This window comes from Lissotriton vulgaris, chromosome 9 (genome assembly GCF_964263255.1).
Source record: "Lissotriton vulgaris chromosome 9, aLisVul1.2, whole genome shotgun sequence".
Lineage (NCBI taxonomy): Eukaryota > Metazoa > Chordata > Amphibia > Caudata > Salamandridae > Lissotriton > Lissotriton vulgaris.
Genome location: NC_141697.1, coordinates 545,448,021 through 545,470,643, shown reverse-complemented (window position 1 = coordinate 545,470,643; position 22,623 = coordinate 545,448,021). Strand labels below are relative to the sequence as shown.

General features: G+C 47.7%; 1 protein-coding gene and 1 pseudogene across 1 annotated transcript in view; both read left to right on the top strand.

The window, feature by feature from the left end:
• The window catches only part of LOC147691749 (solute carrier family 22 member 20-like), a 262,080-nt gene that overhangs the window by 41,352 nt on the left and 198,105 nt on the right, over positions 1 to 22,623 (top strand). The window lies entirely within an intron of this gene.
• LOC147691750 (U6 spliceosomal RNA) lies at positions 10,730 to 10,825 on the top strand (annotated as a pseudogene).

Below are 22,623 nucleotides of genomic sequence, written 5' to 3'. Positions count from 1 at the left end.
CTCTCCTTAATATTGCCCCAGTCTGCTTTACAGATCTGCACCAGAGGTGGCAGCGGTGGTTAGGGGGCCTTTAACAACAATTGCTGGTGGGAAGCATGCCTGGCTCCTAGAGAACTGGCCATCACCGCTGACTCCACATGATCCAACTCAATTACCTATACCTCACTATTTTGACCCCTTGATGGCTACAACAACCAGGCTGGGCTCCTCAGGCTCAATGTGCGTGATGCTCTCTGGCACAAGCAGATTTTTTTCACCTCATATGAGTTTGCCCGGCCCTTGCCCAGTTTTGGGAATGGATTGGAAGGGAACTTTCTCTGGTCCTGGATTGCTCAATTAGACTCACTCACAGGATTGCTTTGCTGGGTCTACTAAATGAGTTTGGGGACAAAGGATGGAACAAACCTTTGTTGGGGTGACCACGCTGGTGGCCAAACAAGACATTGCATGCAAGTGAAAATCTCTGAAGCCCCCTTGCTAAGAGAATAAAGGAGAGGCATGTACTGGTGCGCCCAACAGGAACTGTTAATTTATGGAGCGCAAGGGTGTCCACAGAAACACAACATGATTTGGTAAAGACGATGGGAACATCATAGGCTGAAAATGTGTCATTTGACATTGTGCTTCCTTCATATTCATGCGGACCTGGTTACAGTGTGTTTGATGTTTTCTCTCCAATTATCAATAGCATTTGGTTATTTAAAAAAAAAATCAAGACATTTTGCAAAATGTCCTCTGAATCACATGCTACTGTGAGAACACAAAAATACAGAAAAGTACAAATAACCACTGCTCCTCAATTCAGTATCACATGAACATATCAGAAATATATAGGTTTCCTTCATCTCCATTTTTCACTCTTTATACTTTACTATATGAATTGCTCTATACTTGGTAAACAATGAAAACCATTGTAAGGTGCAGCTCAGTCGTTGATTCTGGGTTTGTCAGGTTTTTGGAGAACCTGCAAACCCCATATATTCCTGTGATCAGAAGAGTCTAGCCGACATACTTGTGTACTGCTTTTTTAAGTCGTTCGTTGTGAGACGAAATTATAGATGAAAATGTTGTCACAAATGGCTGTTTTTTCCTACACATTTTTCATATTTGTAAATTTCAACTGTTCTTTTCTTTGGAAACACCTTGAGAGATCTACACAAATTACCCCTTGCTGAATTCAGAAGTTTGCCTACCCAGAAACGCATAGCTTTCTAGCATCACCATTGTCTTTCACACATTCCCACATCAAACTGGAGGTAGGATAAAAGTATAAAAATAAGCTTCCTCTTAGTAAAATCCAACATTGTGGTAAAAGGTGTTTTTTCCATACAGCTCTGCGTATTCCTGAAAGCTGGGAAGATGGTGATTTTGGCACAACAAACCTTTCATTAATGTCATTTTAAGGAAAAAACACTTTTTAAACATTCTCCCTCCCCCTTCAAATGTAGCTATATTTTGGCCCTTTTCTCAGTTTTCGCAAGGAGAATCCACAAATCCTGGGTTCCTTTAGAATCTCCATGATGTTGCGACAAAGAGCACAAGTTTGGTGTGAAACCTTTTATGGAAAAACATTATGGTGGCATAAGATCAAACTACCCCAAATAGCTAAAAAAAAAAAGGTCTCAGCACTAGGGTAAAAATAACCTGGGCGTAGTTCGTGTAGTAGCGCTACACGTAGCTATGTGAAGTACACTTCGCATACGCAAGCTACGCGTAGCTGCGCGAACTGCGTAGTGCACTGTGCAAAATGCTGTTCGCACTGATTGCACAGTGCGAATGCTTGTCCGCACTGTGCAATCAGTGCAAACCGCATCTTGCACAGTGCAAGTGGTCGTTTTCTGCTGCTCGAGTAGATTTGTATTCAAGCAACAGCTTTCTCGACGCGGACTGGTAGTTTCTCATCGCGAGCAGTCGCTAGCATACGCGACCACTCGCAATGAGAAACCTGACCTCCCCGCGTTGAGATTCTCACCAGGAGGTTTATTTTCCACGCTCGCGATCGGCAACTTGATGTTGCTGATCGCCAATGAGCAAAAAGTCTCGCCGGGATGTTATTTTGCTCGCTTGCGGTCGCCAACTTGACGTTTAGGACTGCGAGCAAGCAAAAAATGCCCACTAAGCTTTTTTGCACTGTGCTACGTGCAATTTGTGTAGCGAGTAGTTGCGCAAACTACGCACACTCTGCGAGCATAGCGTAGTCCTATGCCCAGGGTTAGTGAAAAAGCAGTTAAGGACTTAAACAACGTTGTTAAGGTGAGATCACAAACCCATTTATCCTTATGGTCCTTGCCCACAGGTACGTGGTTCCTCATTGCACCCCCCTGGACTAGTCTTTGTGTCCATTCATTAGTGTCCCAGTGTCTTTTTGTTCAAATGTCAGTGATATTAGATTGTGTTGTCATTGCATTTATACAGCACTTACTACCCCATATAAAGCATGAAAGTGCTTAATGGCAAGTAGCATGCTACACCTGCATCCATGGCTAGTGGCCAGTCTGGTGGTATTGGTTATTGTTGGTCATTGGTTATTGCTGGTAACTTGTACTCTCAAGGAAACCGTTCCATGCACTTACTGTAGTTTTTTGTGGAAATTTACATTAATAGGAGTTAAGGGTGATCACTAGGGTGAATACATTCAAATGGTTGGTGGGATGAATAGATAGACTAGATTAGATTACACTGGCAGGTGAAATCTTTGATGATCCTGAGACTTCTTAACAGGAGGCAAGCACACCCAAGCCCTTGGAGAACCTTGGAAGCAGGATGTGGAAAGTAAAATCCTGTTCTTTTATTCCCAGGTAGTAGCAGGAAGCAGCAGGCCAGCACAACAAAAACAACAGGCAGAGTGGCAGTCCCTCCTACAGCATCCAGATTTTCTTCCTGGAAGAATGTCTTCAGCCCAGAAGTGTTCAGTTTTTGAGGTGTCAGAGGTCCAGTACTTATACCCCTTTCTACCTTTGAAGTAGGCAAATTTCAAAGAAAAGTCTTTGTAGGACACAATACCCTGCCTCTCCCTGACCTGGCTCCAGACAAGCAACAGGGGGTGGAGACAGCTTTGTATTATATGAGGGCAGATACAGCCATATTCAGGTGTCAGTGACAACTCCTCTCACCACTCTAGCTCATGAAGGCCCATTAGCCTGGTGATTGCCCATCAGGATATGCAAGGCACACCTCAGCTCCCTTTGTGTCACTGTCTTCAGTGAATGCACAAACAGCCCAACTATCATACTGACCCAGACATGTATTATTCAGACAGGCAGAGACACAGAATGGTTAAGCAACAAAATCCCCACTTTCTAAAAGTGACTTTTTTAAACACACAATTTATAGACCAACTTCACCAAAATATGTATTTTTAAATTGTGAGTTCAGAACCCCCAAAGTGCAAATCTCGATCTGTTCCCAATGGGCAATTTACACTTAAAAGATATTTCAAGGCAATCCCCATGTTACTCCAGTGCTCTTCTGCTAAAGTCCTAACTTGCCAAGTGGTGCCAGATACAGTTCCGGGGCCCTTGAAAATGACATCTTGTTATCTGAAAATGAAAACCCATGCATCGTAGTGTTTTCACTGTGTTACTGTGTGTGTTTATATACAAATACTTTACACATTGCCTCTGAGATGGAGACCCCATTTCTAACACCATGACATAATTAAGTCAAAGAATATCTTCCATTTTCTACTTGAGGGACCTTCCGTCCAACCCTCTCCTTCTGTTTTTCCAGCCTGGCTAACCTTCTCCCCCTCCTGCTTTTCAGCCCTTTGTAGTCAGTACCTACCCTTCTTCCCGCCCCATCAACACAAACAATTGCTATTCAAGCATCCAAAAATACAATAACTCTAACAAATTGGACAACTGGTCTCCAAATACAAACATCATATGGGTAGAAATATATCATGACAGGCAAGGAGGTCAATAATCTGCAAAATGCTGCTTTGGAGCAGCATAAGTAGTTAAGACATTATGCAAACAAGGGAAAGAAAACCTGAATAGAATGGCGTTTGCTTCATGCAGGAAACAGGATCATACCACAGAAGTTTCTGCCAAAGAGAGGGCTATTCTCGAAAGACCCTACGTATCGTGCATGTTCCATAAACCTATCTACCCATTATCAGTATTCCTGCAAAGTCATTTAGAGGGAAGTGGTTTTGAAATGCTGACATTTAATCCCAGTAGGTTAGTGTGTCATGTGTTGGCCAGGATGAAGTTGAGAAAGTCAGAGGCCTGTGGTTTGGAATTCATTAGTGCTGCTTCTTGAGGTCCTGTGATATTTTTCGGGCAGTGGGGCGATCTCGGGAGGAGGAATATCTAGAGGAGACATAGCCTCATCCAGGTATGTGATATGGTGTGATCTGTTGTGCAAATCAAAGGCCAAATCCAAAAGGGTCAGTCCAGCGATATTTAATGTATTCTCATATCAATTTATTAGTCACTGGACAAAATTGTTGAGGTCAAGCTAGCATCGCAGGGGCAATGTCTGAAAGAGGGAGCCCCTGGAATGTGATTGTTTCCATCTTTCGGGCTGTCTGTAGGACAGCTTCTTTTACCATGAAGTAAAGTATTTTAGCCAGTACATCCCTCTGGCACTTTCTCTAACCAGATGCATGCAGACCCACTCAATTAACCCTTTCTATTTTGACCTTCATTGATGTGCTTCAGCTTAGCTCCAAAATAAACCTGTTACAAAGGCTTCTAAGTCAGGTTCTTCCTTCCCTTCTTCCAGGTCTTTGGTTTGTATGTTCTCACGTCATGATCTATTTACGAGATCTTCACATTTCAGAAGAGGTGCCTGTAGCTGTGAGTGAAGGGATCGGGATAGGCTCTCTATCTGGCCTGTGCATGGTTCTAGGTCTAGCGCCTTAGTATCAAGGTCCACTACTCTGGTGCCCACTGAATCCACATTGTGTTGCAGAGAGGTGAGTTTACTGTTAAGATCAGTCTTGAGAGTCTCTATGGAAGAGTCAAAATCCACCTTCAGCTCCCCTTAGAGTTCCTTTTTAAAATCATGCAGGGATACAAGCAGGTCTTCCTTAGTGGGAGACATGGTGTCAAACGTGGGTGTCACAGGCGAGGAGTCTTGAGTCTCTACCGGCATGGAATAACTGAAAACTGTCTTGAGCTGTTGCTTCTTTTGAGGCATAAACACAACAGAATTTACCAATAGTTACTGTCGAGTAGTGAGAGTGAGAGAAGGTGCAGTGTCCACTGTAGTGTGAGTCTTTAACAGGGGCACAGGGATAATATAAGGAAAGCAAAGAACAATGATGCATACAGCCACACTTAGAGCAATATGTCAGGGTGGGAACAATGCTATATGCCTATTGGCAAATTGACTGTATAGCCATGAGTTGGCCAACGGCCACTCCACGCTGCTCAGCGTTAAATTTACTTCCATCTAAATCTGAGTAACAGGTCTCCTCTGTCCTGGAAGAGGGTCTTTGTGCAGATAGCTGGTGTGTGTTTCCAGTCTCTCACCAACTCTTAATCCAGAGCGTTGGGTCAAAGTCACCCCTGGGAAGAGTCATAGGAGCAGTGGTAGTTAGGCACTGTACGCAGAGAAGCTAAGCAGCCTGTGACTATCTCAGTAGACCCCTGATGCCCCCACAGCTCACATTGAACTTCTTCAGTATCACCAACAGGGTGATCGGTGCTGTGTAGGTATGACCTCTGCCTCTTGTTGTAGAGTATATTCCAGTGAGAGGCCCATGGGTAAAGTAGAGTATATAATGGAAGCTGTTCTGCTTCTTTCGGCCCTGCCATAGTGGGTCAGGCATCAGAGCAATCATAGCACCAGAAAGTATGGTTCACATTTTAAGGGCTTCACTGCTTTGGCCCCAAGGATCCTCTCTCGCGTGTTGCCCACACGGTGTGGGTTTGGCCTTTGGGGGCCATGGAAGACCCTTACTCACAATCTGAATAATGTTGCCTTCACGGGTCACCATGATAAATTCAGGAAAGAAAATCATGAGGCCTCCATGGTGTAGTAGACACTGGCTCAAAAGACACTTATTGAGAGGACGGGGGAGTCCCCATGAACTAACAGTTCAAACCCTGGCCATGGGCCAGTACATCCGCAATGCAGGACGGTCGCACGCTGGTCCCTTCAGATGGGCAATCACTGCTGTTGGAATTGCGGGGGTTCAGGGCTGTGATGCCTCACTTACCAGAGCTCCTCAGGGCTCGCGGGTGTCTCTCCCTATCTCCGGAATGAGGCCAGAGGAGGCTACATTACTGGTGGGATGTAATCCTGGTGTGGCCGTGGGTTTTCCATTAGACACCGACGCAGGCTTTGCGGTGAAGCCATCACACCGCCATTTTTTTCCTTGTCTTATCAGTCACCATCCGAAGGGTTTTAACTGTGGAATCTAGCCATGGGGAATGGCTGTCATTCCCACACTCTCTGACTACATTTAGGGTGAAAATGATGCCGTCAGGCGAGGCAATGCGTTAACTTCCCCAGCTTGGGCAGCGGAGATTCCGCGCGTCACGTCCACTCAGCCATCTTGGCGGGCCACGCCCTCCAGAATGATATCTTGAGGAAAAGGGTGACTCACTGCACTAAGGCCTTGTAACATACAGAGTGTGAATGAAGCAGACCAAAAATATGAGGCAATCCCTAGTATTGGTTAATTCTCTTCGGCTTCTCCTGCTAATACAGTTAAAAAAAAAATACAATTGGCATTATTGTTAAAGTAATTGGAAAATGTGTATAATTGTGTATATTTGTTGTTGATTTCCTCTTGTTTCAAAATGAATTCTGCCAAGTATCTATTTATTTATTTAATTAACTTATAGACCGCATGGTTACACCACTGGTGTTGTCCCCGCACTGAGAGATGGCTCTAGGAGATAAGGTTACAAAGTGCCAGACCTGCAGTGACATGTGGCCATATCAAGTCCCATCCTAAACTAAGGTGTACAAACAGCCATGTCTTTAGCTGTCTACGAAAACTGCTTTCGCATAGCTCAATTCTTAGGTTTAAAAGTATATTTTCTATTACTAGAGAGGAGAGCCGGTGAACAAGTAGCAGGTTTCATACCAGCAGGTGTGTCAGTCCTACTTTAGGAAAAGTACCAGAAGAATAGCACAGTGTATATTTCTTTATTCATTACAGTTTTGTTTCACCATGAGATAGGATTTAAAACTTCAGACACTAAAACACTTCTAACTTCTAAAGTCTGAGTGCTTTTTTGAAATAATTGCTGATTTATGGTAAGTGTCTGAAATGTGAACATGATTTTGTATGAATTGTAAAACACAATATTATTCGGTAAAAATGACATCTTTATTTCCACCTTCTATCAATTAGATGTATGTACTATCGTTTTTTGTTTGTTGGTGCAGAGTAAAGTCCTCCCCGGGTCCATCGTTTAGGAATTTGAACTCTATCCGAGCAAATTTGTCACCTTCAATTTCTCAATCCCGCAACTTGCCGCTGAAAAATCAACAGATAACTTTTGCAAAGTGCCAGGCACACCTGCACCCATTTTAATACAATTTGTCGCACTGAGATGAAAATTAAATTATTTTGTAGAAATGTGCAAATTATGCAGCAGATGGTGGAATGTGAGGAAAGTGTGTAAAATCTACATTTATTAGGAAAAAGCTGCAGCCTCAGAGTTATAGTTAACACAGTTTTCTCAGGTTATGTGCTTGACTCAATGATACCTTAGCGGCTCATTTTAGACACGTGCTGCATTGCAAGAACGGGAAAGAGCAGAGCTTCGTCATATCTACTTAGATATGGAGCATTACCTCCTCGTAAGTCTTCCTCGCCACATGAGTTACATAGTGAGCTTTAGCTCCACAACAGAACCCTCCAAAGCAAAAAGAAACCACCTCCCACCCCCTCCCAACATGGCCGACCAGTCCCACCTGACCTCTATAAGAGGCGGACGGGCCCAACCAACAGCCTGTTTTTTTTGTTCTGCGCGATACTCTCCAGAGGCGCTGTTCAGGTAAGATGGGCCGGCGTAAGCTGGCCCTTGGGGTTTAGGGTGGAGGACCTGCTCTAGCGGTCCCTGGTGCCTTAGGCCTAAAAAATCCCCCCCCTCTTCCTTCCCCCGGTCCTATGGGGCCGGTTAGGTGCTGCTCTAGCGTGCCAGGGGTTACAGGGGGGGGGGGGGGGCGGCCGGGGATGTGGGGTGTTTGGTCATTCCAGTGTATCCCCAGGTCGTTACGGATGGGCCCTGGCCACTATGTGGGCGGTTGGGTCCAACGCAGCAGAAGCCCATGTGTATCTTGTTCCCCTGGGCTCGAGCTGCTCCCCTGTCTGCATGCAGTTGGTATATCACGACCTTGTGTAACTTGACATGTATTCTTACTGCGGTATGTGGATGATTTGAGGGGATATGCTGTTGCATTTGAGGGTCTACGAAGGAGGGCTGGCTAGTCATGTCAGTTTCCGCCTCTCCCGACTGTGTTTCGTGCAACTATAGTTCTGACCTCGTGCCTGGCTTTCCGCCGGGTGTTGCGCTCTACCTTCTTTCCAGCGTGTGCGCTGGCTGCAATTGCCGGCTCTGGGCTTTCACAGGGGTAGAGCGCGACGTGCTGGGGGCCGTGCCTGGAGCAGCAGCGCTTCGGCGTGGCGGGTGAAATCAGTGAACACACAGCGTGTGTTACCCGGCCTCGAGGCAGTGAGTCGCTAACGCTCCCTCACAGAGGTTCAGGGCGATGTGTTGGGAATCTACCCGTCCCGGTTTTCGAGTTTCCTTCCTTCTCACTACAGGCCTACCTTGCCTGTCGGCGAGTCCTCGGGGGCTCCGCTGTCCGGGTCCGGATGCTCTCTCCGCGGCGCTGTGCGCCGCCGCCTCCCTTCGTATCATTTGGCCCTACGGGCCGCGGCGGTTTGCGGAGCTGGTGTTGACTCCGAACGCCCACCGCCCCTCGGGGGCGGGGTTTGGCCCGATGATGTCTTTCATCGGTCTGGCGGCATTCCCCAGCAGATTTGGACGCTGCGTGCAGGGCGCGTCTGTCTCCTCCTCGAAGGGTCAGGGGTTCATTCCGCGGGAAGGCTTTTTTTGATATCCTTGACTGCGTCACTGGCGCGAGGTTGTGAGTTCGAGCCTCACCTGGAGCAGTTGATTGGTTTTCATAAAACCATTTTCACACGATGTACTTGCAGTTTCACTAATGTTTTGGTGTCCGGCCCGGTATTGTCTGGCTGTCGCAGGCAACACAATGTGTAGTGTTCGTGTTGTTTGTGGTGGTTGTTTGCCATTTACTGGGACTTTACGGTTCCTCAGGGTCGACTGCACATCCTGTAATTCTGAGCTAATTACTTAATTTCCTTGTGTACCTTGACCAATGTGTCATGTCCAGCTTCTCTGTGGTACACTGGCGCGACCTAGGGGTGCGCGGCACGACGTGGGGTCAGATCCCTTTTGTCGGTTTTCCCATTCTGACGCCCTGGCTCGCCCTGGGCCGTCAGGTTGCTCCGGACTCGAGTGAGTTTGAGAGGCCGGGTGGCTGTGCCTTCTGGTCTCCTTGGGACCCTTCTGTCTCCGTCTACGGGGTCTCCCTGTTGGGCGAGGCTAGCCCTTCGGGCCTTGCGCGGCGGGGGCCCTTGGCCCCTCCTCGCCTCGTCTACCTCTCGTCCAGTGGGAGTGTGGCCCGATGGTTGGTGCAGCGGTCCCGGGCGGGCCCGGGCCCAATAAGCGGTTCCCCGCCTCGGCGGGTCTTGGGGCTCGGTTGCGTCCCCGGTCCTGGTATTTCTATGCCTCGGTGCCTACCCAACCTGGAGTCTCGTTCTGCGGCTCTGGGCATTTGCTTGCTTTTTCTCCGCATCGGCCCCCTCCGTGCTTCAGGGGTGTCCGGGGTTGGGCGCCCCAGGGAGTTAGTCAGGTGGGGGTCCACAACAGCTTTTGTGCGAGCGCCTTAGGCCCTTGCCGGTGTGTTGTGTGCTCTGTTTGTGGCATATTGCGCTTCTGTGCAGTTCGGCATGGCCCCTACGCAGGGAGGTCCCGCGTTAGGGCGTGGATTTCCCTCTCCCGGCGGCGGGGGTATTCCCGGGGTTTCTCGGGGTGCGTTCTCTGCGCATGTCTCCGGTCCCCCGGCCTCTGCCTGCGTCCATTGTGCTGGGCGTTGGGGAGGTGGACTTTGTCACCTTTGCCACTCAGATGGCCGCAAAGCTGGGGAAGGATACAGAGAAGACACGGCCGTCTGGTCTGGCTGCGTCCTTGTCGACGGTGACGGCTTTTCATTGGGGCCCGCTCCCCCGGACGCGGCCTTCCTGCGGACTCCCCGTCCGCCTGTGGATCCGGGCCCGAGTTTCGGCTCTCCCCGGTCTGGTACTGGGATTGCCGCTCCCTTCCTTTTGTCGCCCCTAGGTTCTGGCTTTCGGCCCTCTCTCTCCTGGGGGTTCCCGGGGGGGGGGGAGTTTGGGGGGGGTCTGTGGCCTCCATTGCGTCCCGTCCTTGGTCTCGCCTGTTGGGTTTTCCGGACACCTGGGGTCGGCCTGTGGGGCCGGCCGGCGAGTGGGGGTTCCCTCTCTCAGTTGCGGGTACTTCCGTTGGCCTTGCCTTCCGGCCCGGGGGTGGGAGCTGTGCTCCTGACCCACCTGGTGGATGTTCTTCGCCGGGTGTGGGTCTTGTCGCTCCCTGTCGGGAGGGGTGATTCCTCTCGGCCTCTTCTTTTTCGTGGACTGCACGTCAGGCGGTGTCTCTCCTCCGTCGGGGTCCCTTCGGATCCCGTCTCGGGCTGGTACGCCTTCGGGGGTCGTATGGTGCTCGCTTCAGCAGCACATTTACTGAAGTTGGAATGATTAGCATGGCACCTGCGCACGGATGACACGCAAATACGTGAGGCGTTCCATATAACCACGGAGCTATAGCTCAAAGGTAAGGCTTGTACCTTTGGTGGGGACAGCCCTCACAGGCCAGGGTTCGAATCCTGCCAGTGCTGTAGAAGTATCCCAAGGTGAGAAATTTTCAAACAGTGATTTTCTTTAATATCGCGCGGCTCCTCGTGCTTCGGACGAGTGGTCTTGGGCGCTGTGTTTAGGCCGCAGTCTCCTCGGGAGGCGTGGGTTTTTGGATCCCACTAACGATCCTCCTGGCCTGCCATCTGTTGCACCGGTGCATTCGGTGTCCCCAGGTCTTGGTCGGGTCGGTCGTCCTGCTGGTGTAGGTGTCACCGGTCTTGTCCCTTCGGGCTATCTTTCCCCCGGGGTCCGACTGGGTGAGGGCGGTTTGACTGGGTCGGATCTAGCCTTCGTTGCCTGGTCTCGCCCTGACCCCGGTGGTGTTTCGGCGCCTGGGGCCTCGACTCGGTCTGCCTCCGGGGGCCCTGTTCACAGCGGGGGCCTCGGCCCTCCGGCCCGGATTCTGCTCTCTCCTCCCGCGTCCTTGTGGTTGCCCTGTCTGTCGCTTGACCTTTCGGTCTGAGGTTCGCGTTTCCCCCGTGCCCTCTGAGCTACGGGATTCGCTTGGGCAGGGCCGGAGTACTCCTGGGCGCTTCGGCAGCGCATGGACTTTTGTTGGAACGATACAGTGCTGAGTGGCTTGACCCCTGAGCATTGTCTCGCAACTTCGGGGAGCGTTCCAGTTTGAGGTTCCCGGCGGGGCCGCCGCCCCTGGTACCCGCTCCTTTTGCGAGCGGGCGGTTCGAGCCTACTGGCCGTACAGGGTTCTTCTCGTTCCAGGGTTGGGTCCCCCGCACCCGGAGGCGGGGATGGGCCGGCCCTTTCTGCTGGCCTGCCTCCCTCTGCAGGCCTGATTCTTGAGCGGTGGTCGCTGCTTGCTCAGGGTTGATCTTCTGGGGCGGTGGTTTTGCTGCTGAGCTACCACTGGTCTTCCACTTTCTCTTACTGTGCCGGGCGAGGGGCTCCCCTCTGGCTTTGGTGCGGTCGGCTTGGTACTGACCGCTCCTCCGTGGACCCCTTGCAGGTCTTGGATTCCTGGCTGAGGGATTTTTCCTTGGGCGTGGCCGCTTCTTCCCGGTGGGCCCAATGGGCTGCCTTGCGGGCCTTCCACAGTCCGGTGTTCGACGGGCTGGTTTCCCTGGTGGCTCGCTTGGCTCCGGAGTTTGTTTCTCCGTCGCCCTCGGACGCTCTGCCTGTCTCCCCCGTGGGTTCTCTCTCTCGGTCTACGAGCTCTTCAGGGTCCGCCCTTTTGTGCCCCGGGCCTCGGTGGCTTTGCGGTTCATCACCTTTGAGGTGGTTTTATTCCTGGTGGCAGTGGGGTCTGCTGGGCGGATGGGCGTGCGGGGGTCGTGCCTCCGCTCCCCTCCCATTTTGCGGGTCTTGTCGGACTGGCTGTTCCTCCGGCTTGTTCCCCGTTTCCTTCCCGGGGTTCCTTCCCGGGTGTCCCGGGCTCGGGTGGTGTCTTTACCGCCTTTCCCTGCCGACAAGGTTCCTCTCTTGTCCGTGCTGGTTGTCCGGTGTGCGGTTTTGGTTTCTCTTGACCGCACGTCTTCCCTTTCCCGGTGGGATGGCCTGTTGGGTCGTTTGGGTCCGGTTCGTTCGGGCCTCTGGCCCTCTCTTTCCGCCTTGGTTCGCTTGGCTTACTCAGGCTGTCATCTTTTCCTGCGCTTCGCTGGGTTCGGTGGTTCCGGCGGGGGTCCGGGGTCGGTCCACGGGGTGTGGCTCTGTGCCCTGATCCCCATTCGTGGGTGTCTCCTCTGTGGAGATGTGTCAGGCGTCGACATGGTCGTCCCCCACCTTGTGCATGGGTCACTATCAGTCCCGGGGGGACTTCGCTGGGGCCGTTCTGAGTGCAGGAGCTGCGACTCCTGGTTGGCCTACTTTTCCTTTAGGTCTTGATTTCAGGTTTCCTGTGATCCCTGTTTTCTTTGCATTTATTATACTCCAACCTTGGGTTGGTTTCTCTGCATCACCGTGTGGTGTTGTTGTTATGGTGGTCAATGAAGCCTTGTTGGCTTGGGTATTGGCTCACTATGTAACTCAGGGGGCGTGGAAGACTTACGAGGAGGTAATGCCCCGGTTACTTACCGGTAATCTTCATTACTCCGAGTATAGTCTTCCTCGCCACATGAGTTCCCTCCCCCCCTCCCTGTCTGGCTATCGGCTTCATTGTTTGCTTGGTAGATCAGGCTGTTGGTTGGGCCGGTCCGCCTCTTATAGAGGTCAGGTGGGACTGGTCGGCCATGTTGGGAGGGGGTGGGAGGTGGTTTCTTTTTGCTTTGGAGGGTTCTGTTGTGGAGCTAAAGCTCACTATGTAACTCATGTGGCGAGGAAGACTATACTCGGAGTAATGAAGATTACCGGTAAGTAACCGGGGCAGTTCTGGTCTCTTTCTGAGCTGGGAAATTTGTGGCTGCCACGCGCCAACCCAGGCACCCTTGAACCATAGTGCATTGTAGTCAGCATAGTTTTTGTGCAGGAAGGAGTGCCTTCCTGCACAAAAGGTATCCTTCACTGCATTGTCTTCTTTATATGTGTGCCTCAGAATACAGCCTATTTGCAAAGAGGAAAAGTACAAATATTTCTCCCAGTTACGCCTGCTTCAGGCAGAGGTATGATTGTGGAGCAAATCCCTGTCTATAGTTCTTTGTATATAGGGATCTGCATGAAAATGAGAAGCAGCCATTGCAAGACAGTCATAACCACGCATGACCATTACCACGCATTCCTTACAATGAACATGCCTTTTACCACACATGTCCATCACCACCAATATGCCTTTACCACCCATGCTTTTACTACGAAATCTGGCATGCTTGGAAAAGGCATGTTCGTTGTAAAGGATGGGTGGTTATGACTGCATTGTAATGGATGCTGAGGTGCACCGGGAGAAAAGCGCACATTGACTGAGGTAGGATAAAGCGCTTCAAGGGAGGGCGAGGTGCTCATTTTCAAATAGAGGCAGCTGTAGTATCTGCCCAGTTTGAAATTCCCAAGGACGGACAGGCATTATTCTATGTATGAGGCCAGTGACCCACTGCAGTTTTATGGTTCAGGGCTGGGCAGGAGGCGGGGGTCAGGGGGCACGCCGGGGGGATTCTAGGGCTCAGGTACAGGAAAAGGGGCAGTTTCGGATTTAGGAATACACAAAAACTCAGCACACATCTGTAGACTAATATTAAATACCAGTGCAAGTATACACAAATTATAAACACAGTTTCAGTAATTTTCTCTTTATTTTATTCTTCTCTTTCTGATAAACCAACACGTGTTTCGTCGCACAAACTGGGAAGTCGCCCCAAGACTTTCTCAAGGCTTAAATGTCATTGGTAGCAACTTTCCATGTGGTGATAATTCCATTCCACACACTTTAGACTGTGAGTGAGTCTAGTATCCTTGCTTCGAAGTGCACAACTAGATCAGTCTGTACATTCCTCTCGTACTTGAGGGCCGGACAGACTGATCTAGTTGTCTGGCGCGGGCTGGTTTTACTGAAAAATACAAATTTGCTCACTTCAACTACTGGCATTTAATATTACACTACAGTCGTGTGCTGGGGATTTTGTGTATTTCTTTGTTGGCTTTGGTCACAACTTCGGAGGAGGTTGGGGCTTTCCCTCACCTTACAGTACCGTAACTCAATACTATCCTGAACTGATATATGTGCGATTATTCCTTAGGTGCCTTATAACCTATAACTATACCACTGTCTATTAAATTTAGAGAAGATACATTTTGGTAACTTTTGATTCAAGAGTCACGTGACACCCGCCGCAGGGCCATAAAATCACTGCAGATGTCTTTGCAAGGCAGAGAGGACACCTGCGAGGAGCACTGAGAGAGAAACGCAGTCTGGAGTGAGAGCAGTGACCGGGGCAGTGTGCAGCGACTAGCAATCTGTAGTGACCAGAACCACCTGTAGAGACTAGAGAGGGAAGACAGCTGCCCAGAGAGTGCGCCAAGGTTGTATGACAGCAAAAAAGGTCTGTTTTAGGGTTCCGGTCTAGCTTGGGGCAGTTTCAGGGCTCAGAGCTAGGGGGAGGATTTTAGGGTTCAGTGTTCTACCTACCCCTGCATGAGAAAGCTGGCCAACTTTGGCAGTGCCACCGTTTCAATAACCCACTTCAGCTATGAAGCAACCAAAAAATAAATAATGCAGCACCTTTTTGTGGAAATGGACTTTTCATTTCAAGATGGAGCCCGATCCATTGATTCCTCTTCAAATGAATGTCAAACTTTGTGTCTGCCCCAGTGCACTGAATTGTTGGAAGCTTTCTGAGTGAAGAGCGTGGACCAGGCAAAAGCATGCCAGTGCGTCCCAACTGCATGCATGCCCCATCATCAAGCATAGGTCTTTACCACACATGCCAATTTTGTACAATGCACATGTTTTTACTAACCATGCCTTTACAATTAAATGTACGTGGAAAAGGCATGCGTACAAATGTTCGTTGTATATGCATGTGTGGTAATGACGCATGCGTTGTGCAGCCGGCGAAGTAAAGGCATGTGTGAAAGTTGCACGCGTTGTTCCATCATACAGCCCATCAAAACCAATGGGTGGGTGCACAGGAACGCCCAGGCACCACTCATGGAATGCCCTCTTGATGCAAAGTAACGCAAGGCAGTGCGTAGATTTGGGTTGTGTTATTTTGGGTTACAAAGCAACAAAAAATTGTGGCTTGCACTGGTTTATGAATCACAGCAGAAAGCTTTGCGTCGGGTTGTGTTGGGTTGCGTAAAAAAAAAAAGTAAGGAAAATGCGACCCAACCTACTTGTAAATCTGGGCCTTTGCATAGACTAAATACTTGGACCATTTTCTAAACAAGATTTAGATAACCGAGTGGGGTATGCAGATGCAATACATGGAGCTTGTTGAGCACGTTATGAGGGAATTACCTGGAAGCAGCAAATTACGGGGCATATTACCAAGCAATAGCGATAATTATCGCTATTGCTTGTTTAGAGACAAAAATTTACCGCTAAGCTGGGGCGATTTTTATCGCAAATAAACCTTGGTATTACCAAGGTTTATCGCAAATGCGATGAAAATCGGCCGCAATGCATGAATATCGCTGAAAAGTCAGCCATATTCATGCATTACCGAGCTAATGCTCTTGGCCATGTTATCCACCTCCCATTGGATAACATGGCTAAGAACTGCTCAGGGCAGGTGTTAGCTTTTGGAGATATTCGCGCTTAGCGCGAATATCTCTAAAAGTTGGTAATAGGAGATAGCGATGTTAGCGACTGTTTCCAGTCGCTAACATCTTGGCACGCCCACTTTGCATGTCATTAGTGATAAATATCACTGACATGCAAAGTGGGGCCCAAGATGGTCGCTATCTCCTACTAGCTGTCGCTGGTGTTAGCGACAGCTAGGTAATAGGGAGATAATTTTATCTCCGCTTTCTTGGCTTCTAAAGCCAAAAAAGCGGAGATAAACCCCCTTGATAATATGCCCCTACAAGTGTTATTATTACTAGACTCCATGGACCTCCTATTATCATGCTCAAAAGGATGAAAAGCTGAGTTATCCCCTTTGCGATTTGAAACTCTGATCCTGCAGGTTCAGCAAATCTATCGGCAGACATGTTCACAATTCATAAACTATCTTACTAGATAGAGGGATTTGCTTTAAATCCCTTTGGAAGTTGTCTTGCATACTAGATTTTGAGATATTTCCTGCCCGGAGATTCCAACACACACTGCAAGTTTTTTTCACATGTGATTTATGAGTGCCCTGGAGATATACCCGAACTTAGTTAAACCTCTGCCTGGTGTAAGTTACAATTGAGGATCATGGAAAGGGCTTTGCAAATGTGTCAGTGCTGTTACATCAGGTTAATGGTACACCATGATAGTTTTTAGGATGTCTCAATACTGTTTTCCAAATGCAGGCTGCAGGGTAGGGAGGGCTCCGATGTTTCGTAATAATTCTAGATCTCAGAGTACCTACATGGCAATTTATGATAAACAGAAAGGTTTTGTAGGAGCACTGTGAATTTATCAGTACTGGTTTACTAGCTCATCGACTCCCAGGTTCCAGGTTGTATTTTAGTAGCTGAAGTTTTGTTTTAAACCTTATAAATGCAGTAGTTTAGGAAACAGAATGCATAAAAACTCTGGGGGAGATTTACTAAGATTTTGCGCTGTTTGTGTCACAAAAGTAAAGCAAATCAGGGCAAAATCATTTTTTCCCTATTTACTTTTCACAGCTAAACTTGTTTAGCACGGGAAATAATGAAAAAGTAACACGAAGCAGCGCATTGCTCTGCTTCGCATTACTTTGCGCCGTGCGTGCGTACCAAGGGTGGAGCATGGGAGTTCCCATGCAACCACCCTAGGTTTCTCATGCTAAACTCGATTTACTAAATTAAGTAGATTGGGTTTAGCATGAAAAAAACTGCGCCCTTTTCAAGTAGGCGCACAGAAGGAAGAACGCTTTCATTTCTCCTTACTTTTCCGACTTTTCCGCATGCTGCATTTTGCAGCAGGAATACAAAATGGGAAAAACTTTGCATGTGTCTAGGCATCGTATTTTGTACTGGAAGGGTACCCTTCCTGTACAAAACCTATGCTAGACTAATGCACCCACCTTAGCGCTATGGCACTGAGGTGTGTGAGTGGCGCATTCCAGTTGTCATCAGCGCCGGCGCAAGGGAAAGAGGAGGAGAGAGCCATATCTTTGAAGATAGCCTTGCGGGGCTGTGCTGCATTACGTGAATTTTTCGTAAATCTCCCCCTCTGTGTGCACTAGTTACTCATCATGTCCAGCATTTTTATTTATTTAATGCGATTTTATATAGCGCGAACATTACCCGATGGTGTCAGAGCGCTATATATAAGAACCAGTTGGGATACATAAGGACTTATGATTACATGAGTCACATAAAAGATGCAAACAGAAAAATTGCAAATGTACAAGTGGTAAAGTCACACAAGGAAGAGATACACGCAGAAAAAATTGCAAATGTACAAGTTGTAACATCACTCAAGAAAGAGATAGAAATGGATAAACTCTAAGAGTCACATGGGAATGGTAGAGAGTACAGGTCTACTACATATGCTAGTGGTTAGAGTTATCTCTATGTACACGTATATACAAATAGTAGAATTTCTCAGGTCAAGGCCCCAAAAAAAAAAGCAAAAAAAAACCAGGAGAGCAGAGTTCCATTAAGGGGGTCAGAGGGGGGATGTAGTCACAGCACCAAGGAAGGGTGTAGATAGAACAGAACATGATACGCCTGATTGCTTCACCGAGCCTTGGATTTCACTGTGCATGCTGGTATATTTTTTCGTTTCCAGGAATCAGAATGCAAAAACCATTGCTGTAGGTAAGCTACTAATACCTTACAAGGAAGAACTTAGGAGGTACAGGTAATCAAATCAAATCAAAAACAGACTTTATTCGGCAATATTTCAACCATAAAAGTACAATAAAAACATACAGTACATACATCAAATTACATTGTAGATTCAGCGAATAAAAAAAGCTGTGATCATTACATACAGTGATTCAGTCATTGATCCAGGCCTAGTCGCAATTTAAGAGTCAGTTTTAAAAATTCAAGAACTTGAAGGACACTGTTGCTGTGTAGCAATTGTAGATATAAAAAGGCTGGTCGTATCTGATTAAAATTCATTTCTTTTAAGAGGGCAATTAAAAAGCGTTTACGGGGGAATTCATAGTATTTACATAAGAACATAAAATGCATCATGTCCTGTGGAGACTCACCGTCGCAGCCACAGGACAGAGGATGTTTACAGAAACTCTCCTTTTTGGGTCTGATAAGCAGATGTTGAAATTGATTGAATCTAAATCTTGTAAGCAGAAATTTATCATGGGTGCTGAAAGTGCCGAGTAGATAAGGCTCTGTTGACAAACATGTTTTTACCATAATGAATTTCCTCACACTAACTTTTTGTAGCTCAACACCCTCCCTCTCAGCCTTCTTGCGCTGGAAGAACAACAGCTTAACTGAGTCAACATCCGCCTTCACAATTCCTTCTGGGTGTTCAAATAATTCCGGACGACCCATCTCGCTAAAACATGATTTTAAGTACTTCAACCAGGGAGTGCGTGAAGCATGCTCAAGAGCCAGAAAATCCTTAACAATTAGGTGTGTTAGGGGGATTTCCTCACATAACCACATTTTCAGCCAGCATAGCAGAGGTCGTAGGGTCAGGATATCACTCAGGTACCCTACTCCTAGTTCCTCATGTACTATGAAGTTTGAGGTTGCGGCCGAAACACACAAAAGCCGTTTAAAGAACAGATTTTCTGTGGTCTGTAGTTGTTCCCCCACCATATAGCCCCAAAGCTCACTCCCATATGCTGCGGTAGCTACAGATTTTGCTTCATACAATTTGATCATAGCAGCCGTTGGTTTTTTGCCAAGTTTTGACGCAAAGTTAAAAATAGAGGCATTAACCTTTGAAACATCACATTTTTTCTTTGCGAGTTGAGGGGCCCAGGATAGTTTAGAGTCAAAAAGTACTCCCAGATAGGAAAATGTGCTTGAGAGTGGTATAACTGTCTCATCTAATTTAAAAGTATGTTGTTTCTTTGGCTGTTTCCCTACCTGCATGATGAACGATTTGGAGTTGTTCACTAACAAATCCCTATCTTCCATAAATTTTTTTAATGCATTCAGTAACAATTGAAGGCCATTTTCAGTTCTTGCTAGCAGAACCGCATCGTCTGCATATAACAAGACTGGAATACTTCTAGTCCCCACCCTTGGGCTGTCTGATTTTACCTCCCGTAGGACACCGTCCAGTTCATTTATATAAAAATTAAAAAGGAAAGGGGCCAGTATGCATCCTTGCCTCACCCCCTTCCCGGTTCTAAAATCCTCAGTTACAGATAAATCTTGGGAGTACCTTACATTTGCACTGGTGTTATTATGGAGGTCAGCCAGAAAGTTTATAATATCGTTGTCCACTCCCTTATCCTTCATGGACCCCCACAGCTTCCCCCTGTTAACACAGTCGAAAGCTGAGGATAGGTCCATGAAGGCCAAGTAGACTGTGCCTTTTTTAACGATGGTGTATTTACTTAGTAATAAGAAGAGATTCAGGCATTGTGTTGTAGTCGAGCGGCCATTACAGAAGCCGTATTGGGCGATGGACATGATGTTTTTGTCCCGTGTCCACTCAATTAATCGCCGCAAAACTATTCTCCCCACCAGTTTGGCCACAGAATTGATCAGGGAGATAGGCCTGTAACAAAGGGGCTGTCCCTGTCCCCCTTTTTAAATATGGGCACAATTGTGGAGAGACCCCATGACGTCGGGCACCCTGCCCTTGAGGCTGCATTAATAACTGCCGCGACAATCGGTGCCCAAAAATTTGGATCAGATTTGAAGAGATCCGGGGGTATCCCATCCGGGCCAGGTGATTTGCCCGCTGTAAGCCCCTCGATACCCATCACGACCTCTCCTATACTAACATTCATGCAAGGACCCCCAATAGTGCATTCATACGGTACCACATTAATATCTCCCCCCCCATACAATTGTTTAAAATGAGCAACCCAATCCTCTTTTGGGATGACGCATTCTAACCCTTCCCCTGGGTCTTTCACCAGGAAGGGTTTCTTTAACACCGCCCAGAATTTAGCACTGTTTTTCAGTGTTTGTGGTTCCAGGATCTCGGCCCAGGCCTCATTCCTCAGTGCCTCCTTTCTTGATACAATGGCTGTTTTATATTCTTTACGTGATCTCTGAACTAATTCCTTGTTGCGAGGTTTTAGCAATAAGGCTGCTTTGAGATCACGGGCTGCTTTGGAGCACTCCTTATTGAACCACCTTGGGCCCTCCTTACCTCTATATTTTTGGGGTTCTGTCATTGAAATAGCTATGTTATCAGTTAAGGTTTTGAAATCTGATAGAACCTGGGCTGGGTCTGAATCAACTTGGGTGCATCTGGCAATGATTTCACTGCAGTTAGTTTGAATATTCTGATATATGAGGGCCGGGGTACACATAGACCATTTTAAACGACGTCTACCGTCCGTAGTTGTAACCCTACCCCGACTTAAATTACTTCTTTCTCTTTCCACCCAGGGGCCCCCTAGTTGTATAGTCAGGGGATTGTGATCACTGAGTGGATTGAAATCTATAGAGAATGAACGCACAAACACTTGCATGGGTGCAGTTAGCAACATGTAATCAATAAATGTCCCCTTCCCGTGCCCTTTAAAGGTAGGGGTGCAAAAGCGCTTTGAGGGATCACATAGACTCATTGCAATCGTGAGACCGTGTTCATTTAGTAGATTATTAAGAAGTGTCCCTTCCACAGTATGTTCTAAATGTAGCCCGTTAATTCTGGGACAATACAGTTCCAGGAGGCTTTTGTCTAGGGGATCACTACATAAATGAGTGTTGAAATCACCCATTATCAGCAAGTTGTGTGAACAATCCCTCATTGAAGTGCCTATATACTCATTTAGAGAATGGGCATAACTGGTAACATTATTAGTAGAGTTATAAAAGTTGATCAGACCAACCTTGCAGTTACCCGCCGATAAAACTAGACCTTGAATACCATGATTATTTGAAGGCCTACTTACAGTTGTGCATTTCAGTGCTACCGATATAAACATTACCATACCCCCCTTCGGTCTACCCCGGGTTACTGGTATAGCAGGTACAAAATATGCCTTGTATCCATCCATATGAATATCACATTTCACTGACCAGGTCTCTTGTAAACAAATGATTTGGAAGCCTCTAATATAGGCTAACCAACTATCATCCTGCATTTTGTTCTCTAAGCCCGCCACATTCCAACATAAAACATTATTTTTTAGTGTAGTTGATGGAATCACCTCTAACGTTTGTGCTACAGGCAACTGGTCGTATTCCTGACCCTCCAAGGCCCCCAGTCAGTCGCAGGCATCCAGCCCTGAAAGCATATCAAATTGGTTGTGTGTAGGAATATTGTACCCTCTGTTGTTCAGGTTCTCGGCATTAAAATTTGCAGGTGGTATCCGCCAGCCATTGGCATTTCCTGCTGGCGTTTGCCACCCAGGTAGCCCCCTAGTGTCATTATTATACATGTATGGTGTTGCCGAATTTGGTGTCTGAATTTGTGATATAGGTCTGTACCCACGGAAAGTATTAGGGGGGTTTTTAGGTAAGTTTTGGTCAGGCGCATAGAAATAACCCAGGGGTCGCACACAGACACTGTTTGTGTTGTAAACCAGTGAGGATGCGCGTAACAAGACTGTAGCAACGTGTTGTGGGTGCTGAAAGTTAACGATTACACAGTCCCCCGTAGTTAATTTCCTTGAAGGTCCAACCCAATTTACTCTTACAGTGGATATAATTTGATCATAGTAGTGAGCTGGGAAGCCACAGTTTTTATTTAGCCATGCCACCGTTTTGTTTTTTAATGAGTCGTGTGATTCTCCATGAGGTTGTGCTGCAATTTCCTCATAACGCGGGACATTAGTCAGCACAACCACAAATGGGACGCATTCAGGGGGGAGATTTACGTTCCTAAGTCTAGCCCTCTGAGGGGCTGCTGGGCAATTGCCCAGGGGGGCCGGGGCAGGGGCCTGATGGATCGGCTGAGTCACAGGAGCCATAGAGGCCGCGGCTACAGTCACAGCCACGGTTTCTTGGTTGGACTGCCTCTTCTGCTGTGTACTCTGACCCCTGGGCAAGTGCTCCTTCACACTCCCGCCAGGAATGGTTGTAGGTGATATCACGGCTGGTGTTGGGACTGGTGCAGGGGTCATATATCC